The sequence below is a fragment of the Adiantum capillus-veneris genome, chromosome 26 (genome assembly GCF_014529385.1).
Source record: "Adiantum capillus-veneris isolate H3 chromosome 26, ASM1452938v2, whole genome shotgun sequence".
Classification (NCBI taxonomy): domain Eukaryota; kingdom Viridiplantae; phylum Streptophyta; class Polypodiopsida; order Polypodiales; family Pteridaceae; genus Adiantum; species Adiantum capillus-veneris.
The window spans coordinates 96,427,814-96,439,870 of NC_140956.1; the positions used below are offsets into that span (position 1 = coordinate 96,427,814).

The 12,057-nt window shown below is 40.9% G+C and overlaps 1 pseudogene; it reads left to right on the forward strand.

Moving 5' to 3' along the window:
* Nucleotides 1-679: 679 nt before the first annotated feature.
* Nucleotides 680-1,709, forward strand: LOC147423859 (mitogen-activated protein kinase 15 pseudogene; annotated as a pseudogene).
* Nucleotides 1,710-12,057: the final 10,348 nt, after the last annotated feature.

Sequence of the window (12,057 nt, forward strand, 5' to 3'; positions counted from 1 at the left end):
AGTTTATATATACATATATATAGATATATATATATATATATATATATATATAGAGAGAGAGAGAGAGAGAGAGAGAGAGAGAGAGAGAGAGAGAGAGAGAGAGAGAGAGAGAGAGGGGCAAAATAATGGTTTTTCATTAACTGTGTGTGGAGGTCCAAGGTGGGGGCAACCGTGAACCTTGATGAAACCGAGGCCCTTCCTACAGGAGCCTCCTTTAGTTGTCCCACAGCCACGCATGTGGCGTGCCAGCCTTGATCTCTCATCCATTCTACCTTATATACAGATTTGGGTTTCGATCAGTTGGGCCAAGAAAACACGGATTTGGCCTTGCAGAAGCTCCACAAACATTATATGTTTGCTTAGCAAGGCAGATCTGAGAGAGAGCTTTTAGTCATCAACATAGTTATCTATGTGTGTCAATCAGTCAGAGGAAGAGACCAGAGTTTGCAGTGGAGTTTGAAAACTTTTGAGCAGATCAAGAATTTGCAGGAGAAACTTCACTTGCATGCACAATAAGTGCTTTGTGGATTTTTGCATTGTGTTGTTCATGAGTTGAGCTAGAGGCGTAAGATGACTTGAGCATTATCAAAAAACACGGTTACTTCATACCGTCCAAGTCGCATAGCTCATAGTAATCTTTGAGGGGACTTCCACAACGTCTACATGAACTAGCCTGCAAAGCCTTTATGGAATAAATCGCATGAAGGTTAAGGACTTCTTTATTGAATATGGTGAAGTGAATCACTACCAAGTCCTGGAAGTCATTGGAAAGGGCAGCTATGGGCTTGTGTGCTTGGCGATTGACACATTCACTGGAGAGAAAGTTGCTAGAAGGTTTCTGATACTATTCGAATACTTAGAGTCAAAATCCTTCGATTCCTGCTTGATATATTTGAGCATGTTTCTAATACTATTCAAATACTCATAGAGATCAAAATCTTTTGATTCCAGCTTGATATATTTGAGCATGTTTCTGATACTATTTGAATACTCAGAGACATCAAAATCCTTCGATTTATGCGACATCTTGACATTGACAATTTTCAAATTAAGCACATTCTGCTAGCCCCTTCTCCCTGTGATTTCAAAGACATTCATGTGGTTTTTGAGCTAATAAAAGCTGAAATTTACCACGTCATCAAAGCTAATGATGACCTCACACGAGCATTTCCAGTTCTTCTTGTACTACCTTTTGTGGGCTCTGAAATTTATTCATTCAACTAGCATATTTCATCGCAATTTGAAGACAAAGAATGTTTTGGCTAACTCTGATTGCTAGATCAAATTATTTGATTCTGGATTACCTAGAGTCACATTGACTGGCTTGTCATCTGACATTTTTTGGACAGACTATGTTGCAACAAGATGGTATCATGCTCCAGAACTTTGTGGTTCTTTCTATGCAAAGTCTGATCGATTAATTTGCAGTACACTATAGCATTGGATGCATTTTTGCGGAGCTGTTGACTAGAAAGCTTCTTTTCCCGGGAAAGAAGAGACGAGAGAAAAATGCCGAGCGCGATACTGTCCGTAGGATTGGAGAACTTCGAGAGCGTGTTAACGGCCACCCAAGGTCAAGGTACTGCCCCCCTCTTCTTCACTTTCCTTACCAACCAAGGCCCTACCCTTGGTCGCAGCTGGTGCTTGGATTGTGTCCGTTTGCTGAACCAGTCATATATAAGACATTCGATAATTTTGACCATTACTGAGGGCTTCTATTGGCGATCGTCCAACATGGAGGAATCCAGCCCATCCTTGGAGAGTAGACAAGAGGTTTGGACTCAAGGGGGTAGCTGTTTCTAGAAGGCTGTAGGATAACGATGCACATCTGAAGCATCATGTTGAAAAGCTTTTGAGCTAGCAACTATTGATGCCTAACCTTTTAGGGGGGGGTATCTAGCACCTACAACAATGGAAATTTTGTTGCTTTTAAAAGGTCAAATGATGATAGTTTGTGGTAATTATATGCATTGTAAAATATTAATATAAACTAATAGTCCATTTTAGTACCTGGTTTATGTGGTGGTACCAATGAGATATAAGTGCATTGTCTCTACATGAGTAGCTCATTTTAGTACGTAAAATTTGTTCTCTCTCCAAGAGAGAGAGAGAGAGAGAGAGAGAGAGAGAGAGAGAGAGAGAGAGAGAGAGAGAGAGAGAGAGAGAGAGAGTTGCAGCAGCTCTAAACATGAGGCCCTCATATTGCAGCTCTGAACATCGCTTGGAAAGGAGATAGAGGTTTCATCAAGGCTTGTCACATGTTGCAGGTTGCCAGCCTCAAGGGATCCGTTGCAGCAACAATGTGAGGTTCTAGAGAGCATGGTTCCTACAAACATTCGGGTCTTTTGCACATTCACGAGAGGCAACCAGATTCGATCAAAGCCTCAAGCCCAGACAAAGAGAGTTGAACCATAATAACTAAACGTTAATAGGAGCAAGAGCGTGATTCTTCAACTGGCAGAGGCGAGAGGTAGCGAATGTGGACGTGAACGGAGGAACTGAGGCACTATGCAAGAGTGCGCAAAAAATTGCTAATGTCCAACAAAGGACACATTGAAAATTCACTACATCATGGCAGTCTGGAATGATACATGTCTTCATAAAACATTGGTAATAAGTTCTTCCTTGTGCAACTACAATATTTTTATAATAAGAAAGTCCCTCCAGCACTAAAGGAGAATCATAAGTCCCCCTTCAACACTAGAGGGGATAAAAGTGGCGGGGGAAAGGCACATTCCCTACGATATTATTGTGAATGTGGAGAATGGTGCCAACTCCACACCATACGTATATATCATGCGAATGGTTTTTGTCTTTTTTTGATGGGCACAAGCATCTCAATGCACAAAATGAATCTCTCTCCATCTTTAAATATAATAATGTGCAAATATTAACTTTCCTACATCTTTTAATGTAAAATCTCATTTGTGATGCGAGGTCGTAATGCTTTTGGAAAAATATTCGAGAAGAGATGCTTTGGATCCATCAACAGAAGCTATGCCATGTGGTAAATTCCACATCACTATCATTTTTTTAATTCTTATTATATGCACAGTGAGGAGTTACCAGTTGGGAAAAAATAAAAAAATCGCCCATGGGCCATTAGTAGAAGGGGAAAAGGGAAGGGTGAGAGATTAAAGTTTAGTAGAAGGAATTGGTTTTGGACCGCAAGAAAATGGCGAAGGGATGCTATAGGCAGGGGTGCACTAGTCCTCGTAGAGGTAGAGGCGACTCAAGCGAGAGGAGAGGAAGCCTTATACAAAGGAGGTGATGAAGTTTGAGAAAAGCGGACAGGAAATATACAATCAAGGCAAACTAGTTAACTTTAGAAGCATGCAATCCTAAGAAGAGGTGGGGGGTGACGGCGGGGTCGGGGGGTGGGGTTATGGTTGGGAGCTTTCACTCCAGCACCTCTCTCTCTCTCTCTCTCTCTCTCTCTCTCTCTCTCTCTCTCTCTCTCTCTCTCTCTCTCTCTCTCTCTCTGTCTCCCTCCCTCCCTCGTACGTCCCTCTCCCTGTGTGTCTCTCTCAGTTTTGAAACTTCTCGCCTTCCTTTCCTCCTCCATAGCCACCGAGCTGCTGTTTTCAAGAGCTCTCTCTCTCTCTCTCTCTCTCTCTCTCTCTCTCTCTCTCTCTCTCTCTCTCTCTCTCTCTCTCTCTCTCTCTCTCTCTCTCTCTCTCTCTCTCTCTCTTTGCAAATGGATAGTAGCGCAGGAGATTACTGGCTTGGTGATGCTCAGGACCTTTGTTTCGATGAGGTAGAAGGTGATGCTCAGGACCTCTCTTTCAACGAGGTAGAAGGTGATGCACAGCTCCTCTCTATCAACAAGATGGAAGGTGATGCACAGTTCCTCTCTTTTGACGAGGTACAAGGTGGCCCAAGCAATGTTCAGTAGATGTACATCAATTCCATTAGCACTAGTATTCCAGCTGCATGTACCGGTAATCAGGCTTTTCTTCGTGATTATTGGGCTGCAAAGAAACGCGCACAGAGAAGCAAGGAAAGACATCCTACGTCTGCTCTTGAATTACGGGAAGCCATGTCAAGAAAGAACATTTTTGCAGTGGTGGCTTGATGTTGGCGCAAGCAAACAGTAGGGATTGCAAAGAATGAGCAGAAGGAAATATTCCGGCAACTCCTAGACCACCAAACATTTTCCTTGCTGCAACCATCAAATTTCAGCAAAGTCGAAGACACTGTTGTATCGGGTGTGAGCAACACTTTGACTCAAATCAAGGTCCCTCATTCAACAAGTGAAATTTTTGTAAAGAGAAGCTCTTTGGAAATGATTATGAACAATAGTACAAACTCACAATCAGTAAACCAATCCAGAATGGCTAGTATCCTGGGGATCCATCAAAGGAATATAGCTGCAGCAAGCTCACGGCTAGAGAATAAAGATGAAGACGAAGTGTTGCCATTGAGTGCTTGTGAGAGACAATTGCCACGAGGAACCGTTATTACCAATGAAACAAGAGATTCGGTATATTCCTTTTGGAGATCAGAGAGCAGAGTTTCACCCAACAAGAAAGACATATGCAAGATGAGAATTGGAAGGAAAAGTGTCGTCAAACATCCTAAACATCTACTCGACGAATCTCAGGTACCAACAACTTCTAGTAATTGTACATCTTGTTTGGTGCTACTTAAGGCTTATTTGGTCCAGATAGTACCAAATTTGGTAGTCTGTTCTATGGCAGAGGGTGTTTACAGTACCAAAGAATATCTATAAAGTACCAAATCCTAGCTAGCGAGTGCCAAAGCCTATCCATAAAGTTTAAAACCCTCTCTATAGAGTACCAAAACCTAATTATCCAGTACCAATGCCTATGTATAGAGAACCAAAAGTCTATTTACAGAGTACCAAACTCAACGAATACCACCAAAGACTCTCTGTAGAGTACCAAATCCTATCACTATAGGACCAAGATCTATTTATAGGGTACCCCACACTTCTGATAGTACGAAAGCCTATATGTAGAGCACCAAATCCTGTCTATCGAGTACCAAAGGCTATCTATGGAGTACCAAAGCACATCTGTAGAGTACCAAATTGATGTATCAAGTACCAAAGCCTATGTATGGAGTACCAAAGCAGATCTGTAGAGTACCAAATCCGGTATATCGAGTACAAAATCCTAGCTATCGAGTGCCAAAGCCTATCCATAGAGTTTCAAACCCTCTCGATAGAGTACCAATACCTATTTATCCAGTACCAATGCCTATGTATAGAGAACCAAAAACTATTTACAGAGTACCAAACTCATCGGATACCACCAAAGACTATCTGTAGAGTACCAAATATTCTCTGTAGAGTACCAAAGCCTATCACTACAGGACCAAAGTCTATTTACAGGGTACCCCACACTTTTGATAGTACCAAAGCCTATATGTAGAGTAACAAATTTGTCTATTGAGAACCAAAGGCTATCTATGGAGTACCAAAGAACATATGTAGAGTACCAAATCCGGTATATCGAGTACCAAATCCTATCTATGGAGTACCAACTGAGATCTGTAGAGTACCAAATCCAGTATATCGAGTACAAAATCCTAGCGATCGAGTGCCAAAGCCTATCCATAGAGTTTCAAACCCTCTTGACAGAGTACCAAAACCTATTTATCCATTACCAATGCCTATGTATAGAGAACCAAAGTCTATTTACTGAGTACCAAACTCATCGTATACCACCAAATACTATCTGTAGAGTACCAAATTCTCTCTGAAGAGTACCAAATCCTATCTGTAGAGTACCAAAGCCTACCACTATAGGACCAAAGTCTATTTATAGGGTACCCCACACTTCTGATAATACCAAAGCCTATATGTAGAGTACCAAATAATATATATAGAGTACCAAAGCCTACCGATAGTACCAAATCTATAGTACCATATTTGGAACTTTTTGGTACTGTTGAACTTGGGTGCACGTCTGTCCACTATTACAGTACCAAATTTGGTACTTTTTGGTACTGCTAAACTTGGGTGCATGTCTGTCCACTATTACAGTACCAAATTTGGTACTTTTTGGTACTGTTGAACTTGGGTGCACGTCTGTCCACTATTACAATACCATATTTGGAGCTGTCTAAAGCCAGTTTTGGCACTACTGCAGTAGTGGAATTTTACCAGTACCATGAATTTGGTTTTATTCTGAATTGTTTTGTTTTTGTGCCATAAGTTGAGCTGCACCAAAGATTCAAGAAGGCTCGCCCAACAGTGGTAGTGTCTCTTAGATGCTTTGAGGCATTGAAGCCATACTTTGTACGGAAGTTGAAGGACAAAATACTTGCTACTATGTGGTTCATGTGCAGATGCTCTATTTCAAAGAGGCCCTTAATCAAATGCGGCAGAACAAGTTTGGGAACCAAGGGAAAGTCACCTTTGCACTTGCTCCGTTTGTTGCAGAGGTGATGAGAGAGGAACGTGTTTTGCAAACCAAGCAGTGTGTCAGCACATCACCATTATGTGGGAATCCATCATGTGCCCAAAGCCTCCAAATTGTGAATACCATGCAAAGAAATGCTTGATGGGGGACTGCTCACAATGTGGAGTACGGAGGTTGACATTTTGTCCCGATGAGATAGCAGAGGATAGCAAGGAGGTGTCTGTGAAGGTTTTCACGGAGGTTGGAACAGGACAAGTTCACGAAGGTGGGAGTGAGAAGAAGAGAAAGGACTTGATTGTGCAACGGATGAAAAGTGGGACTTTTCTTAGCCTATTTTCAGCCCATCTGACAGGCTTCATCAGGCACAACTTTGTCTTCCGCCGGCAAGCCCAACAATTCAAGGACTGTTTGCAAAGTTTTCCTTGCAATGTTGTAGTATCTGTTATTGACTTTGTGGAGAATTATTCCTTTAAAGTTCAGAATGAAATTCAGTCAATGCATTGGTGGTCTACCCAAGTCACAATACTTGTGCACATCACTTACTTAAGAAATGCAGCAGGTGGTACACAGAAGACGCTACACTTCTACATATCGGATGACAATCAGCATGACACATTGTTTGTACAACATTGTTTCTTGCTGCATGACAAGTGGTTGAAAGAACGAGGACATTCTCTGCAACAACATTGGGTTTGGTCAGATGGTGCTGCTTCACAATTCAAGGCCCATAGACCTTACTATTTTGTGGCCATGTACTATCAAATGACAGGCTTGCACATGATGCATAACTTCTCTGCATTCGGCCATGGAAAAGGTGAGCATGATGGGGTAGGGGAAGTCATCAAGAGAACTTTGACACATGAGGAATTGACACCAGATGGCTGGCGTATGAAGTGTGTAGCCGATGTTGTCAACTTTTTGAAAGAAACTTTTCAGTCAAGAGAACAGTCTCAGAGGTGTAATACGCAAAGAGTCTTTTGGCTTATTGGCACGGATGAAGTGCAGCACAATCTGCAATGGGACTGTGAGCGCATCGTTGGATCCCACTCATTTCATTGTGCAGATGGCTATTCACAGGACAACCACACCGCCATATTCTTTCGATCACTTTCATGCTTTTGTGATTCGTGTATGCGTGGGTTGTGGAGAAGATGCAGGAACAGAATGCACATTGAAGAATGGAAATATGTTTGCATCAAACCATTGCCAGAGTCCGGGGATACAATTAGGGATGACGAATCAGATGAGACGAGGAGGAGGGTGGAGATTCAGCATCGATTCCGATGAGCCAAGTGTCCAACTTGCCACTATATGAAGGATGCCCTGAAATGTTAAGTGGCATGCTGTCCATAAGGGGTAATTTTGTAGTGAAAGCAGCTGAGGAAAACGAAGACTTCTACATCATCAAATGCACAGAAGTGTTGTACCAATTGGTGAAAGCACAAAAGGATAAGTGGTAACAAAATTGTTAGAGGAGGGAAGGTTGTTGAAGGCTTTTTTTATGGCAAAGTTGAAGGAAAAGCTGATACATACCGGCTATTGGATCACACATCTCCGGTAATGATCTACTCACATCTTGTTAGGGCCATACATTTCCCGATGGAGCCTATTGCAGGATCCCCATGTCAGATTTTACAATACAAGTTGTGTGTTGAAGTATATGAGAGGATATACAATAGCATTCCATATTATGATAATGAGAGCGATGAAGGTGCGTCCATGTTACTTGAGGGCAATGAGAAGCCCTGATTGAACAACTGAATCCGGTAGTCAATAGTACCAAATCCGGTAGTCAATAGTACCAAATCTGGTAGTCAACAGTACCAAGTGTATTCCGCACTATGTGATTTTTAGTGACTGAGTCAACTTGATTTTTTGGCCCTGAGATTTATCTGTTCTCTCTATCTAGTTCTGTGTTGGTATGTTACCTTTCATTACATTACTGTTTCAGTTGTCCTCACTATATGTGCATTAACACTAGAGTGGTAATGGGACACTTTTATGTCGTGGGACACTTTTATATCCTGTTAAGTGACCATTTTCCTTGAATTATGTCAAGAGTTTCAAACTGGATTTTGAGGTTCTATCTATCTAGAAAGTTGTCTCGTGAGCTGAAAAAAACTCGACATTTTTTTGGAATATCAATTCCATCTTTAACCTTGTCTTTGCACAACATTTCACAACCTAAACTGTGTGAAAAAACGGGTCATGTTTTTGGCTTTTTTCAACTTTTTGCAACTATACCACTCTAGAATTCATTTTTGTGAGGTCTATAATGCTAGAGAACTATCTTTAGTAGTCCTCAACATGTCCTGATGCTTCAAGGGAGAAATAAATATTCAAGTTGTAAGTTATGACCAAATTACAAAAATTGTCAAATCTTGTTTTTTAGCCAATTTTAGCTCTTCTATGATTTTTTTGGTGGATTTCATGATATCCAAATGCATTTTTGATTTTCTATGTTGCATATTGTAACATAAAGCTAATATTCCTTGAGTTTTGGGGCACCTAATACCCTATTTTGCATCGTACACAACGATAGTTGATTTTTGCAATTATAGAAGAAAACGAAACATTATAGTATATCAAGTATAGCTTTTTCAATATTGTTAGTTTCTTGTGACAACTACATGCATTTTGTAGGTAGTAACCATATCTAGTCATAAGGATCAAATTTGGCTAGATATTGAATAGTTTCTATGGGATTCTACAACTCATAATGTTGAACCCACTTTTTTCATGTTTGCTGTATTTAGAACTTCATCTTTGTCCCCAAGATTCCCCTTGGTAAGAGATGTATTATTATTTTGACATGCTCCATATGAACATAAAGGACAATAGGGAACTAAGAAAACATGCATATATTATTTGTATTGAGCGTGGCTATAGAAAATTTGATGATAGGTTTGCAGAATGGTAAAAATTCAACTTTTTTGTACCTATTTATTTTGTCAAAACAAAAAATAGTGAGTGAGAAGCAATCATATGTTCTGATCACCAACCCATTGAAGTTGACTAGGGAATTTATCTCAAGTCCTACAAAAATCCCTAATCTTATTTCTATGCAACAAAACGTAAGAAATGACTGTTTTGATGAAAATGCACTAGTCCATCAACTTTGGAGGCTTGGTGTGACCAAAAGAGGAAAAATTTTACAAGTTTCTTATTTTTTCCATGTGTAGTAGGCCTTGAACTATAACCTCATGAAAAGATTTGACAAAATGAGTGGATCTACTATGGTTTTGGAGGTTTTTTTCAAAACCCTGAAAGGACACTTTTATGTCTTGTTAGGTTACCAACCTAGTGTTAAAGCACCACATTTGGTACTTTTTGGTGCTGTTGAACTTGGGTGCTTCTCTGTCCACTATTACAGTACCAAATTTGGTACTTTTTGGTACTGTTGAACTTGGGTGCACGTCTGTCCACTATTACAGTTTCAAATTTGGTACTTTTTGGTACTGTTGAACTTGGGTGCACGTTTGTCCACTATTACAGTACCAATTTGGAACTGCTTGAACTTGCTGTATCACTTATGGTTTACTTTATTTCTCTATCTGGTTCTGTGTTGGTATGTTACCTTTCAATACATTATTGTTTCAGTTGTCCTCACTATATCTCTACTTTTTGGTACTATTGAACTTGGGTGCACGTCTGTCCACTATTACAATACCAAATTTGGTACTTTTTGGTACTGTTGAACTTGGGTGCACGACTGTCCACTATTACAGTACCAAATTTGGTACATTTTGGTACTGTTGAACTTGGGTGCATGTTTGTCCACTATTACAAAACCAATTTGGTACTTCTTGAACTTGCTATATCACTTATGGTTTACTTTATTTCTTGGTATTTTTTAGTTTGTCTATTCGTATTTGATACGACCACCTTGAGCAATGTCTAGAACTACATTGATAACATGAAAGGTATGCCAAACATAGATGCTATCTGCCTCAAAAATTAAAATGTTAGGCAACCTGGTTAGCTCCAAGAGGTTTCAACAGAATTAGTCAGAGGTTTCAACAGTAGAGATCAAGATATCAAGACAGTCTGAAGAAGAAAAGTGGTTTTCCATTATGTATAGTATCGGGTTACAAAATTCCACTATTTACATGATTATGGCAATCTCCTACCTCGGGGGATCAAATTTATAGGAGTACCCCTCCATCTGTATGAAGTAATCAGTAATGTAACCAGAAATATCGTCTTCAGTGTCAAAGACTGGGTTTTTGCGAGTACGCTGTTGGGTACCGATCCCTTATCCACCCGAGCAACCAAGGCAAAACAAAATCCAGCAAGTAAAACGGGTAATCGGTTCCTACTACCATGGGATCGTATGATCGGATTGCCATACAGTTTTCATAGTCATTTTTAAGAGACTTGTATCTACAATTATCTACAAGTGTTTCTGGCATTGTACTTCGGGTGCCTTGCCCACAGCGTCCATAGCTTCTTCAAGAAAACGGGCTTATCGCCCATGTGTTTGGGCACAACCGACACCTCCGACATACGGGGCCACCATATTTCACAGTCCTCTTGGGAGAGAATATCTGCTAATGCCAAAAAACGAGGTTAGAGGTATGCGTAACTTATGTCCTGCAACATTCAAAGCGGGCATGCTTTACCTGCAAAATATTTTTGCCTTCTATAGCACGCGTTCACCATGTGTAACAGTTTTTCCCTTCTACAGCAGGACCACAACACTAGGTTGGCTTTCTATTTAAGCCGCAGGATGAAATGCTCCGCATCTAGCCTTACAAGACAAATTACATCCTTTTGGAGATAAACTACCCGTGGCATGTGCTCCTTTGGTAGGCACTCAAGTTCCTCAGGGATTTCGCTGCAGCTGGTTATTAGCACGCCATTAAGATCAAACAAAATCATTTGCCCGCGTCTAGCAGCCACATCAAGCTACAAAAATGTGCTTGCCGGTGTCTCGTCTAGCCACCAACTTACTACATCACCAACAGACATAATGAGTGGGGAAAAATACACAGTGCAAACATCATATCTAAAACAGAAAACTGGTCCAAAAACTACCAAATTTGGTACTGTATTGCACAAGTGATAAGGACTATTCGAAACAGCAAGTCCAAGAAGTACCAAATTGATACTGTAATAGTGGTCAGACGTGCACCCAAGTTCAACAGTACCAAAAAGTACCAAATTTGGTACTTTAATGCACATATAGTGAGGACAACTGAAACAGTAATGTAACGAAAGGTAACATACCAACACAGAACCAGATAGAGAGAACATATAAAGCTCAGGGCCAAAAAATCAAGTTGACTCAGTCACTAAAAAGCACATAGTGCGGAATACAACAGATTCTCACTGGCTACAATTTGCATGCACGGGATAATCGATCACGGGTGCTCGATCACGGGTGCGATTGCGCTTCTTTCTCTACAAAGAGAAAAGTTCCTGCAGGGTCACAGAATTAGGGGAATCACCTCTCCGCTTCGAAACAGCACCGACAGCAGTAGAGTCAACGCCCCCGTCAGTGCTGTCCACAACAGTATCATTCGCAAGTACTTCTTCCTACTCATCCTCGGCCTCCCTCCAATCTTTTTTGCCTTCCGACCCCTCTTTGGCCTCCCCTCACTCCCCTTTGTGGTTTCCACCCCCTCCCCAACACCCCCCTTCGTGGCTTCTTCCTCCATCCCTTTGG